Source organism: Typopeltis vanoorti, chromosome 1 (genome assembly GCF_054136105.1).
Source record: "Typopeltis vanoorti isolate ZY-2024b chromosome 1, IOZ_Tvanoo_1.0, whole genome shotgun sequence".
In the NCBI taxonomy this organism is placed as follows: Eukaryota; Metazoa; Arthropoda; class Arachnida; order Uropygi; family Thelyphonidae; genus Typopeltis; species Typopeltis vanoorti.
In genome coordinates, this window is record NC_143549.1 from 155157025 (window position 1) to 155171008 (window position 13984).

General features: G+C 36.6%; 1 protein-coding gene across 2 annotated transcripts in view; it reads left to right on the forward strand.

Moving 5' to 3' along the window:
• The first annotated feature begins 370 nt into the window (after positions 1–370).
• Positions 371–13984, forward strand: part of SecS (Sec synthetase) — a 107097-nt gene continuing 93483 nt past the window's right edge. The window contains exon 1 of one of the 2 annotated variants that reach the window (XM_090399740.1): positions 371–444. The gene's annotated coding sequence lies outside the window, so the exon portion shown is untranslated. Of the gene's footprint in view, positions 445–675; positions 853–13984 lie in introns of those variants that run through there. The other variant, XM_090399732.1, reaches the window with a different exon arrangement.

The following is a 13984-nucleotide window of genomic DNA, read 5'->3' on the forward strand; positions in this document are numbered from 1 at the left end:
AATTATTTCTTTCATTTATTTCACAAAATGAAATTCTCCAGAGAATTCTCGCATCGAGAAAGACCCTCATTTTCTCGCTGCACCGTACACGTGCTATATTATTATTATTATTATTTATCTTTATATATTCCAGCTTTGTTACATAAGCAAATTGGACATTAGATCCAGCATTATTTCAAAGCCTAATGTAGATACTATGAAAGAGTCTTAAGTCGTACTAGTCCCAAGTCCCTTTGTCCCTACCAAGTTCCTAATTTTTAAAAGAAAAAAAAATCGCTTTGTAGGGATTATGTATATCATAAATAAAGGAACATTCTTATTCCTAGGAAAGAAATTCAATAAAAGTACAGTATTTAAACTACGTAGGCGCTGTTTGTGGTTTGTGATGGCAATTGGGTACTTGTTTCTTTGTAGGTCTCCATTTTTATTGATGTGTTATAAAAAGTAAGTAAACTTTCTTTTGATCCATACATGAAATGGAATGATGAGATTAGGTGAGAAGCTGTGCGAGATACCAATTGAAGGCTTTTTTGATTCTCCCAGCTGCCATGCTTGGAGTATGAGAAAGAAAAATAAATGCATATGCGCGCGCACACACACCCAGAGTCCAACAACATGTACTCGTGGCCACTCGCACGTGGTGTGCAGATTTTGCAGCTTGTGAGTAGCGGCATACTCGATACTCGATGGAGTATATTTTGATTAAAAAAAAATAACATTCTCAACAAAATCTTGAAGAAAATGCAGTTGAGGCAGCATAAATCACTTTATGGGAAAACAAAAAATATTTAACATGTATTGAATGATAAAGAAAAATTAACTTTCATTCTGTTAAATCTTGATGCCGACTAAGTATGTTGTTTATTTATTTAATGTATTTACTGTGTTATAGGATGATAGAATGCAAGTGTAGTTATAATTGTAGACCTTTCTTAATTTTTTATGAAGGTGAAAATTTAATTTATAGAAATTTGGATGTTACATTTCAAGGGTTCATTGACATTATGATTACTTGACACTTCATTCGATTCAGGATGTTTTGAAGGAGGCTACTTCTGATATTGCACAAAATCAACTGAAGTTTTCATTGATGGTAATTGATGGTAATCCATCACTTCTATTAGTATTATGGATGGTCAGAAAGGGAGGAAGAAATTTTTTAGTACTGGATATAAAGGAATGTAGATTGTGCACTTTAGGACATACTTAATAAGAAAGGCTATGAGGAAACAAAGGAATGAATGAAGGTGAAGAAGAATTTGTTCTTTGAGCTTGGAGTTCAGTTGTAAATGAGTGATGAGTAGTTGCTGTATGTATTTTAACAGAGTTAAAAGGGAGGGGAATTATTGTGAAAATGCACACAGCAGGAAGTAAATATTTGTGTGAATTAGTGAAAGAAAGGTCGTTAATCAACCTAACTGCTATCTTCTATACTGAGTCAAGTATTTTTAGGACACTCTTAGGAGCACCAAACCATATATGTGAACAGTATTCGAAGGCTGAACAAATTTTTGAATAGTATAGAGTTAATTGAATTGAATATAGAGAATACAGTGGTAACGTTAAGGTGATATTTGTATAATTATGCCAAGAGAGATTTGTGATTAAAGTAATTCCAAGGAGAAAATTTTTTTTAGAGATTTGAGTGATGTCAAAAGTAAGACTAGAAAAAAACTTTATTCTTTTATTTTATTTTATTTTTTATTTTTTGAGAAATAAAACAAGATTGGTTACTTAATTATAGATGAACTCATTGAAATTGATTGCCTCACAGTGGACAGTATAATTCAAAATAATGCATTATTTTGAATTATACTCTAATTATACTACCTATATTATAAACTTACATTCAGAAAGTTTATAGTTAATCAGCCTGGTTGTTTAAGCCATTAGCTTATTTGCTGTAATTTACAGACAACATTCTGAGAGTTCAAGTCTTGCTGTGGGCAGACTAAGAATCTCCAAATGCTACATATGGTCTACATTATTATATGGAGTAGAGACATGGACACTCTCCAATCTGAGTGTCCATGTCTCTACTGAAAAAACTGAAGGCCTTTGAAATGTGGATGCTGCAAAGAATTATGAGTATATCATGGAAAGACAAAAAGATAAATGAAGAGGTATTAGAGATGGCAGGCATAAACAGGAGCCTGATGAAAGAAATTAAAAAGAGAAAAGTCAGATATTTTGGACATATTCTGACACATAACTGCCTACAAAGGACACTTCTCGAGGGAACTGTTGAGAGAAAGAGAGGAAGACAAAGACTGGAGTGGATGAAAAATATAGAAGACTGGACCCATCTCTGATATGAGGAATGCAGCAGAGAGGTGCAGAATAAGACATGGTGGAGACACATGGTAGTCAGTCTCCTGGAGGGAGAAGACACCTGACAGGAGGGAGGTGGGAATGGATTTCATTGCTCAGTATGGGACAACCAATCCCACTTATTGGAGGCCTGAAATGGCTTGAAAAATATCCATGTTTCATATCCAAGCAGGTTTTTTTTGGTTATTATGCAACACTTCCAAGACTTATTGTGTGTGGGGGGGGGACGCTACTCCACACAACTCATAATCTCCCCTACGGTAAATAAAAAAAAAAAATTTTTTTTAATTATAAACATTATAAAATTAATAAAAATAGAAAAATAATCTCAAGTCCTATCCACAGTACTAATGTACTATAAGTTTACAACCTTTTGTTGATTCAGAGACACATTAAACTCAGAAATCAGATTTTAGTGACCTTAAGTTTTCTATGGATTAAGTACTTTCTATCGAGTTAAAATTTCAGGTCTGAAGATAATTGCTTTTAAGATATATTCTTTTTATGAAAAGAAATGATACAGTAATTATAGATATAATTATAAATGATATAGCAATTTTTTTCAATCCACTTTTTTTATTGGATTTTGAATTTTTTAATCTAATTTTGTTAAAACTTTGGATTAAAAAATTGCTATTTTGTATTTTTTTAAATAAAACTGGAACACTTGAAAGACTTGAACATGTCCTTTTCATTGCTACCTAAATTATCAGACATGAAGACACAGTAGCTTCTGAAGTTATAAGGTCTTAACTTACATTGATAATAGTATTTTGTTATCTTTGTTAATAAGTTAATAATAAGGATCGGATCTCAGTCTAATGGAAAAATCATGGTACCCAAAACAGTAATTAGTGTTGCATCGAGATTAGTGAGGACAAGATCAGGTATTTTCTTTTGAACATTACTTATACTGTAGCAGGCTTTATGCTGGGTTGGATTGTCATTGAATAACTAGTAAAGTTGAGGGCATATTATTATCTGAGACCTCCATTGAGTCAAGGGACTCATCGAGGGAGGATATAAATCACCCAAATCAGCTATCATATTTTCCCTTAAATTCATTCACACTAGATGCACTCACTACCCCTAAGGACAAATTATTCCACTCACTCACTCACGGGGGGGGGGGGCTTCTCTCTGGAAGAAAAACACGGGGGCATCCATGGAATGGATGCCCCTGTGTTCTCTCCTCCCTTCCATATAATGAAAATTTTCATCAGTTGATATCCTGCAACACCCATTCAAAAGTTTATAGACCTCTATCATATCATCCCCCTCTTTCTCCTGTTAACCATTGTCTGCAATCCACATATTCGCAATCTGTCCTCATGATCTAAATCCCATAATCTAGATATAATCTTTGTAACTTTGTAAGCGCCTCCGTAGCGCAATTGGAAGAACGACGGTACATTGCGCCCTTCGATTGGAATAGGCCTAAGTTCGATTCTCGTCGCGACGGGAGGAATCTTTATCTGGTCGATTTCAATCGAAGGTGAGTTAGCCGATCTCATACGGAGGTAGCAGGGTTTTTTCTCCCGGAAACTCGGGTTTTTCATCCCGCATACATACAAATCGGCCCTTCAGAACACACGCAATTTACAGACAAAAATTACTAGTTGTGGTGGTGTTGGAGGTGGGCGGCAGATGGCGTTGATAGAGATGATTCGTAGTAGAGGTTAGGTGCAGAGACAGTTGTAGATGTCCTCCCACGATGAGTCTTCGGACTCCTTGGAGGTATCAGGAATAATAATAATAATAATAATAAAACTCTTTGCACCCTTTCCAGAGCTTCTTCATTCCCCTTGGAACCCAGGAGACCAAATCTGTGCACAATAATCCAGATGTCTTATTAAGAGACAAAATGACTTCCTTATCCTTACATGAAGGTTTGCTTCAACGTCGCAATTATCCTCAGAGTTGTATTTGCAACTTTTGCTGTGTGACCTTGATGTAAGGACAATCTATACATTAATGACATCAAGAAGGAATCTAACTTCAGATGTGCAATTGTTTGCACATCTGAAGTTAGATTCCTTCCTGATGTCATTAATGTATAGATTAAACGATAATGGCCCAAGGACTGAACCCTGAGGTACACCACTTGTCACCTTAAATCTGGCAGATTCACCCTCACTGTATAGCACTTTTTGATATCTGTCTGTCAACCATCCCCTGATCCAAGTCAAGAGTTTATATTTGAGTTCCATATTCTCCAGTTTATGCAACAGCCTTTGGTGTGGTATCCTATGAAAAGTCTTAGAAAAATCCAACATTATCATAATGCATCCATTCTCTTTATCCAACTCGGCAGTAACATAAAATATGAGCAAATTGCTGAAACATGATCTTCCTTTAGTAAACCCATGCTGTTGCGTGCACAGTATAGCATGTTTGTCTACCCATTTTTGTATGTGAGTTCTTGCCAAGTTCTCCAAAATCTTCACTACCACACGAGAGATACTGATAGGTCAGTCATTAGACACATCAATTTTTGCCACCACCCTTGTACAATGGAACTATCATACATTCCTATTTTATTATTCCTGAGCTGAAACTCAAGTTATACAAACATGTGAAAGGCATAGCCAGTTCAGGTAAACATTCCTTTGGCAAACTTTAATTTAAACTTTAATTTGTACACATGGTTTATTTGTTTACACTCGAGTAAAATATGAGTAAGAACTATTTCTTTGTGATGTGTATTCAGGTAATATGCATATATTATCTATTTGTATATTATATGATATGCATTTAGATAATAATATACATATTATTAGTTATATAGTTTATGCCTGTTTCATAAAAGCAAATTTTGTTATGATACATATTTCAGCAACATTATTATTATTATCTGAGGCTTCTAGAGAGTCAAGAACTCATTGAAAGAGGCTAGAAATCAACTCAAGCCAGCTGTCATATCTTTGCTTAAATTCACTAGATGCACAAACTATTCCACTCACTGTTCTGGGAGAGAAAATCCTAACACTTGACTGTAAACAAACTTAACTTCCATGGATGCTCTGTGTTCTCTCACTCCCTTCCATGACAAAAATTTCATCAGACAATATCCTACAACACCCATTCAGAAGTTTATAGACCTATCATATCACTCCTCTTTCTTCTTTTAACCAGAGTCAGTAATCCACATACTCACAATCTGTCCTCATAATCTAAATCCTGTAATCCAGATATAATATTTGTAACTCTTCTTTGCACCCTTTCCACGGCATCTTTATCCTGTTACAACCAGATGGGCCAAATCTGCACAGAATAATTCCTTCCAGGTTCATTCTTATCAAGACCTTATAAAGAAACAAAATGACTTCCTTATCCTTACATGTCAAGGTTCACTTCAACATTGCAATTATCCTCTGAGTTGTATTTGTCTCCTCATCCTCATCAATTTCTTGTAGCATAACCCTGTTAATATAATATGCAACTGGAAATCTCATCATGCCAAAGTGCATAACTTTACACTTACTAACATTAATCTGATAGCCATTTTCTTTTGCCCAAATTTCCATCCTATTAAAATCATTTTGTCAAAGCTGGATATCAGTAGCATCCTTCATTGCCCTGCCTATCTTCACATCATCAGGAAACATTCATCTGATGTTAGAGATTCTGCCTGATGTCATTAATATATAGATTGAACAGTAATGGCTCAAGGACTGAACCCTGAGGTACACCACTGGTCGCCTGAAATCTGGCATATTCATACTTACTGTATACCACTTTTTGATATCTATATGTCAACCATCCACTGATCCAAGTGAGGAGTTTATATTCTAATTCCATATTCTCCAGTTTATGCAACAGCCTTTTGTGTGGTATCCTATAAAATGCCTTACCAAAATCCAACATTATCATGGTGTATCCATTCCCTTTATCAAACTCAGCTGTAACATTGTTATAAAATATGTGCATATTGCTAAAACATGACATTCCTTTAGTAAACCCATGCTGCTCCTTGCAGAGTATAGCATATAAGCATGTATGTGAGTTCTTACCATCTTCTCTAAAATCTTCACTACCACACCAGAGATGCTGGTCGTTAGACATATCAGTTTTTGCAATGTACAATGAAATTATCATACATTCCAAGAGTTTCCCATTCAAATTAAACATCAAACGGAAATCTTAACAGTGGGTATAGTCCAACTGCATAAGCGAGAGCTGTCGTTGGCAGACTGCCAAGAAGAGTCAATTCATGTTGAAGGGAAGAAAGGAATAAGGTGATATACATATTGGTCACCAACATGCAAAATCATGTGCTTTATACATAAAATTTTCCAACTGTTATACAAGCAAAATAGTTACCACTATAAAACCACAATGATCATAAAACTGAAGTTAATTTTTCGACATGTAATAATAACCACAGCAAGTCAAGTGCTGGCTGTGGATCTGATCATAGACTGGTCTTAATGAAGATAAATACTCGCCTAAAAACAATAAAATTTAAAAAAAGTCGACCCCTGAAATGGGATCTGCAAATGGTACAAAATCTGATAGTAAAATCAAAATTTAATGAAAATATTTCAGAACTGCTGTCTGCACAGTTGCAAAATGGAAATGAACCCTCTCAGTGGAATAGACTACAAGCAGCTATCATAACATCTGCTAAAAACCACATCAATAAACAAGAAGAAAGAAAGAAAAATTCATGGATAACTCAAGAGGTAATCAACCTTATTTCCATGTTCTTCTTGATGAAAGAAGAACATGGAAAAGAGGAGCAATTGAAGAAGAAAGGTTAAGATATAAAACTTTGGATAAAAGAATCAAACAGTTATGTAAAAGATTGAAAGAAAACTGGATACATAGGTGGTGCACTGAGATAGAAGAATTACAAAATAGGAACAAAACCAGAAAAGCATTCCTGAAAGTGAAAGAACTTAATGGAAAAGCAAAACATACACAATCTAATAACATCAAGGACAAAGATGGAAACATATTCATTGATAAGGAAAAGATAAATGGAAGATGGGTGGAGTACTTATCATCATCTCTAAGATGATGATGGTGGTAATATGTTAGATGATTCATGACACCTTAAGTTAAATGTAACAACAGATACCACTCTACCCACAAGAAAGGAGGTAGAACATGTAATTAAGAATCTTCATAATAATAAATCCCCTGGGTTTGATAATATTCCGGCTGTAATACTGGCAATAACTATTTAGTGGAATCCATTCGGGACATCTATAAAACAGTACAATTACCTGAAGTTTTTACAACATCTATCTGCATACCAATTCCAAAGAAAACTAATGCACAAAATTGCGAGGATTACAGAACTGCGAGCCTAATATCCCATGCATCTAAAATTATTTTAACCATTGTTAACGAACAAATTGAAAGGGCCTTAAGCGGTGAATTGAGTGAACGACAGAAAGGCCTCAGAAGAGGAATGGGAACCATTAATGCTATCCTGGAACTAAAAATACTAATAGAAAGATCACTTGAAAGAAATAAGAACATTTACATATGTTTCATAGACTTTCAGAAGGCTTTTGACCAGGTAAAACATAATGTTCAATATATTAGATAAATTAGATATAGAAGATCATGTACTTAAGATTATAAAAATGATTTACATCAAACAGAAAATGCAGCTGTTTAATGATGAGACTTCTGTAATGAAAATAAAAAGAGAAGTTAGACAAGGTTGTATCCTTTCACCAAATCTATTTAATATCTGTAGTGAGACAGTGATGAAAAAGATTGAAAAACAAAAATAGTTATTGGTAACAATGGTATAAAAAAGTGTGCATAGGCTTTTATTAGCTTTTAAGTTAATAAATAGTTATTTTCTTAATCGTCTGTGTTCATATCAAACCATGAAATCTATTACAAAAATGGTATAAAATACAACAATCTTAGATATGCTGATAATACCATTCTAATAGCAGAAAACAGAAACAAATTAATCAAACTACTGCAGCTACTAATTGAAGAAAGTAAAGAATTTGGATTAGATATAAATGCAAAAAAGACCAAATTTATGAAAATCTCAAAAGATAGCAGATCCGAGTCAGAAATATTCATAAACAATATGAAAATTGAACATACAACAGAATACAAATATTTATACACCTACTTTACTGCAGATGGAAAGCAAGAGAAAGAAATAAAAATAACAACAGCCATAGCTAAAGATGCATTCTGGAAAAATAAAGATCTGCTCAGAAGTTCTGTCAGTATCGAAACAAAGAAAAGAATGATAAGAACATTAGTGTGGCCATTCACATATGGAAGTGAGACCTGGATATTCAGCAAGAGAGTAAGGCAACAGATAATCATCATCATCATCATCAAATTCCTGCCATGTACCCTCAAGGGGTGTACAGGATATGACAGTACTACATGAAAAAATTACATCATTACTAACTTCCTATCTACAATTTTCCTCCAAATCAGTCTGTTACTTGTCAAGACTCCAACATTATCAGATCTTATATTTCTATCGTCTAATGCACTTTGTACCGTATCAATCCACCTATATCTTGGTCTTCCTCTGGGTCGTTTTCCTGCCAACCTGGCAAAGAACACTTGTTTTGCTAATCTTTCCTCTCCCATTCTATTTAAGTGACCATACCATCTGAGATTAGCTCTGCTAACGCATTCCTGGATGCTGACAATGTCAAGTTCTTTCCTAATATCCTCATTTTTAATATGATATTGCCATTGATGCCATCTGTTCACGCCTCTAATCTTTCTCAGGACTCTCATATCTGCGGTCTCTAGTCTTTGGTCAAGTGTTTTACTTCTGACCCAGCTCTCAGATCCATAAGTTAAAATTGGTTTGAACACAGTCTTGTATACAGCTAATTTAGCGTTCCGACTAATTTCTTTCTTATTCCATATGAATTTATTCAATTGGCTTCCCACGATACCAGCTTTGCTGATTCTGTTGTCTATTTCTATATTTGGTTTACCATCTTCAGTAAAAATTGTGCCTAAGTAGCTGAAATGTTTTACTTGTTCCACAGGTTCTCCATTCACAACACAGTTGACATTTTCAATGATTCTGCCTGTTTTCATTGTCTTTGTCTTTTTATTGCTGACCTTCATACCATATCTATTACAACAGCTATTCAATTTAGTCAGAGAATCTTGCAGACTTGTAGCGGATTTATTTAGAAGTATAACATCATCCGCATAAAGCAAAGAGCTGACATTAACATCTCCAATTTTGATATCAGGTTTAATACCACATTCCTTCATAATGTCATCCATATAGATAATGAATAACAGAGGGGATAATGTACATCCTTGTCTCACACCAGATTTAACATTAAACCATCTTCCTGTACTTCCTTCAATTCTAACTGCTGACTCACAACTCAAATAAAGACTAAGTATTGCTTGATATAATGCCCCATTGACACCATATAACTGCAGCGTATTGAATAGCTTCTCTCTTGGCACCTTGTCATATGCCTTTTCCAAATCGACAAAACTTTAATACAGATCTTTGTTATATTCCCATGCTTTCTCGACTATTTGTCGTAAAGTGAAGATCTGATCCTGACAGCCTCTATTTGGCCTGAATCCAGCTTGTTCTTCACCAAGCTTTTCTTCCACAATTCTTCTCAACCGTTTCTCAAGTATACTTGCATAGATCTTGCCAGGAACACTCAGTAGGGAAATACCTCTGTAATTCTCACATTCAGTTTTATTTCCCTTTTTATATATGGGTACTATGAGAGCTCTACTCCAATCATCGGGAATTCGTCCCTCTGTCCAGGCTTTCTGAACTATGCAGTGCAGCCACTGTAAGACTCTTATACCACCATACTTCAGCATTTCTGGTCGAATATCATCTACTCCTGCTGCCTTTCCACATTTCAAGCCTTTGATGGCTTTTTCTACTTCAAGTATGGATATGTATTCCTGACTGCATGCCTGGTCAGTGTTTTTTATCACTGTGCTGTCATCACTGCTTGTTTCATTTAGCAGTTTTTCAAAGTAATTACTCCATACTTCAAGGATATCTTTTTCTCCTGTTTTCATTTCACCTTTATCATCTCTAATTCCTTTTACAGCACTCTTTCCTCCATTCCTAAGCTTCTTCAACAACCTCCAGAATATTTTGCCACCTTCTTGATATTTATTTTCTATATTCTTGCCAAAGTCCTCCCATGACTTTTGTTTAGCTAGTTTTACACACTGTTTAGCTTTCTTACATTTATCTCTGTATTCTGTAAGAGTAAAAGCTGACTTATTTGCCAGGAACTTTTGATATGCTTTCTTCTTTTCCTTCACTGCCTCTTTAACAACAGATAATGGCCTTTGAAATGTGGTGCTATAGGAGAGCTCTGAAAATCCCATGGACAGAACATGTGACAAATACAGATGTCCTACAGAAAAAGAACACAGAGATCTTTATTACAGGAAATGATCCAGATAACAATTAGATTGGCAGGACATGTACTGAGAGGTTTAGCAGGACAGAGGATACTAACAGTTTTAGAAGGAAAAATTATGGGAAACGGATCAAGAGGCAAAAAACGAAGAACATGGCTTGAAGATATAAGATCATGGACAGGATCACATGGCTATGCAGAAACAAAAATGAATGCCACCAACAGAGAGAACTGGAAGTACATGGTGCTGCACTCTTTCACTGGGGAAGCTACATGAAGAAGAAGAAGAATAAACACTCATCCCACAATACGGATTGATTACTCTATTATCAGAATAGATTCTCCTTCTTTTGACATGCGCAGAAGTGTCGAAGGATCTCGTATCTGTGGGTGTACTATAAGGAGCAGAAAACTCCAGCGCAATCTGTAAGTATTTTAGTGCATTAAACCAGCTATATTTCAATCTAAAAATTGGCCATGTGGAAGCGCCCCCTGTGCTTACCGTGTGAAGCAAAGATGGCAGCAACAAAAGCCAACGATGAACAAGTGTCTTGCCAGCGTAGCACCATCAATTGCCGACAAACCCATAAAGTGCCGCAGCTGCAAAATTGATATCAGCGATAAAAAAAAGTATAATGTGCAAATTCCTTTGCCGTTGGATACACTGGACATAAATTGTCCATTTTTGTGCTTCCTGCACATCGACCTTAACCAACCCTATTTCTGTTCTCTGTACCTCCTGTCTGTAAAACAGCTCCTGAACTTAGGCAAACAAATTGAAAACCTCGAACAGCACATCAGTGCTATGAATGAAACTCTTTCCTCCAAAATACGAACACGAGAAACCAAGCTTGAATCATCTGATGATCAGCATAGCAATACAAGTTCACCCTTCCCCACAAATGAACTCTGTGAAATAAATGCATCAACGGTGCACGACTCAATGGAGGCCAAAAACAAAAAATTCAGTGCCGTCAATTTGAACTTTCTAAAAGAAAATGAAAAGCACTGAAAGAAGACATCATCAAATTAGCAGAAGAATGCAACATCGATCCTAAAAATATCGTCAGGCGGCATTGTTTCTGACCCATAAACAAAAGAAAGGATGGAACGAACTTTCCACGGCATAAAAGTCACTTGTGACACGCCAACAAGCACGTCAAAATTAATAACAGCGATCAACAGCAAGTTCAAAGACACTTGTCCTCAATCGCACATACGTGATCAACCAGATTTATCATTTGCAAAAGAGAACAAGGACGCTAGCTTCGAAGATAACTTGCAGAAAAATGTCAAAATGGTGACTACAGCTGGACCATCGACTACCTAGCTTTTGCATCACTTGGCGCAAAAACCAAGTGATGCCACCATTGTGACCGCTATGCAGGCACTACATAGGAAATGTGCATGACCACTGGACTCAAAACATATGACTCACAAAACCCTACAAATCCACTTCACCAACATCCGTGGCCTAAACTCCAATCTTAATAGTGTCTACTACCATCTGCAGTTCTACCAAACCCCACCTACTCTTTCTGGCAGAAACTCAAATCTTGCCTCCCTCCAGCACAATTCACCTCAACCTTCCAAACTACACACTCTTTTACTCCTTTTGACCCAAGGGTAGCATCTGTGCATAGTTCTGTGAGTATCGAACTCACAGAACATACCTTGCCAGAGAGCACCCAACCTAGAATCACCCAACTTTGACCTTCTTTGGATGAAAATATCCCTACCCAACTCATTCAAATTCATATGCTGTCTCTATCGCTCCCCTAATGCAACCTACCACTCTGAGCTCTTCAATTTCCTCTCCTTAAAAATTTATTTTCTCCAGTCCCACTTTCCCAACAGTGAAATTATTCTCCTTGGAGATTTTAATGTCCACAACACCAACTGGCTTTCCTCCTCCAGCTGTACAGATCTTGCAGGCAGCGATGCTGAAACATTTGCCATCACCAATGACCTTACACAACTAGTTCAGATGCCAACCAGAATACCTGATAACCCAAACCACTCTCCAAATACTCTAGACCTCTTCCTGACCAATGCCCCTCCCAAATACACAGTGAATGTAGAGAGCCCGCTAGGAAATTCTAACCACAATCTAGTGCTCATCTCTTCCCACATGCAACAAAGCTTACACAGCCACTACCATGCAAGAGTAATTTGGCATTTCCAACCCAAACATGTGCGCTGAACTCATAACCAAAGTAATCCTCACTGGCATATAATCATACATTCCCCACAGTACTCTGAGCTGCCATTCTGTAACTAAACCCTGGTTTTCCAAAAGATGTGCCAAGGCTGTACAAATGAAAAACCAAATACCATTACTGGCTCAAATCAAGAACTCCATCCTCCTTTAGAGCCTTATAACCTTATATCAGCCCGAAATAAATGCAAAAAACAATCAATGCTTTCAAAACAGAGTTCAAAAGAGCAAAAAGCAGGAAAGAAATTAGCAGCCTGTCCAAATGGCAGCTGAGCCTTTTGGTCCCTCGCCAAAGCAATCAGTTGTAACTTCTGCTCAACAATATTTCCACCTCTATCCTACCCAGATGGCTCATTGTATCATCACCTACAAAAAAGGCCAATCTCCTGGCCTCACACTTTACTTCCAATGCATGCATAATTAACAATGGCAAATGTTCCCCAACCATTCCAGATGCCCAACGTACAATGTCTGCTATATCCTTTTGCCAGAAAGAGATCAGCAAAGTACTGTCCAAATTAGATACAAAAAAGTCTCCCGTACCTGATGTCATTCCTCCAATTGTCCTGAATGTTTGCGCACCAGAACTGTCTTACTCCACTGCTATCTATCCCACATCCTGGAAATTGGCCTGTATTCAACCCATTCCTAAGAAGGGCGACAAGTCACTGCCATCCAACTACCACCCCATCTCGCTCACCTCAGTCCTGTCTAAAGTAATAGAAAAAATCATCAATTTCCAACTCCTACATTACCTCGAAGCTACCCGTCTAATAAATGACCACCAGTATGGATTTTGTCACTGCCGATCAACAGGAGATCTGCTCACATATGTCACCCATCTCAGGACAAATACCATGGAGAAGTTTGGTTGCACCTTATATCTCCAAGGTGTTTGACCGGGTCTGGCACAAAGGCTTACTAAGCAAGCTGCCATTGTTTGGTCTATCTCAAGACCTATGTAGTTGGATTGCCAGCTTTCTGTCTGGACACACATTATGTGTGGTAGTAGTGGATGGCTCCTTATCCTCTCACCAACCTTCTTCCTACTATATAT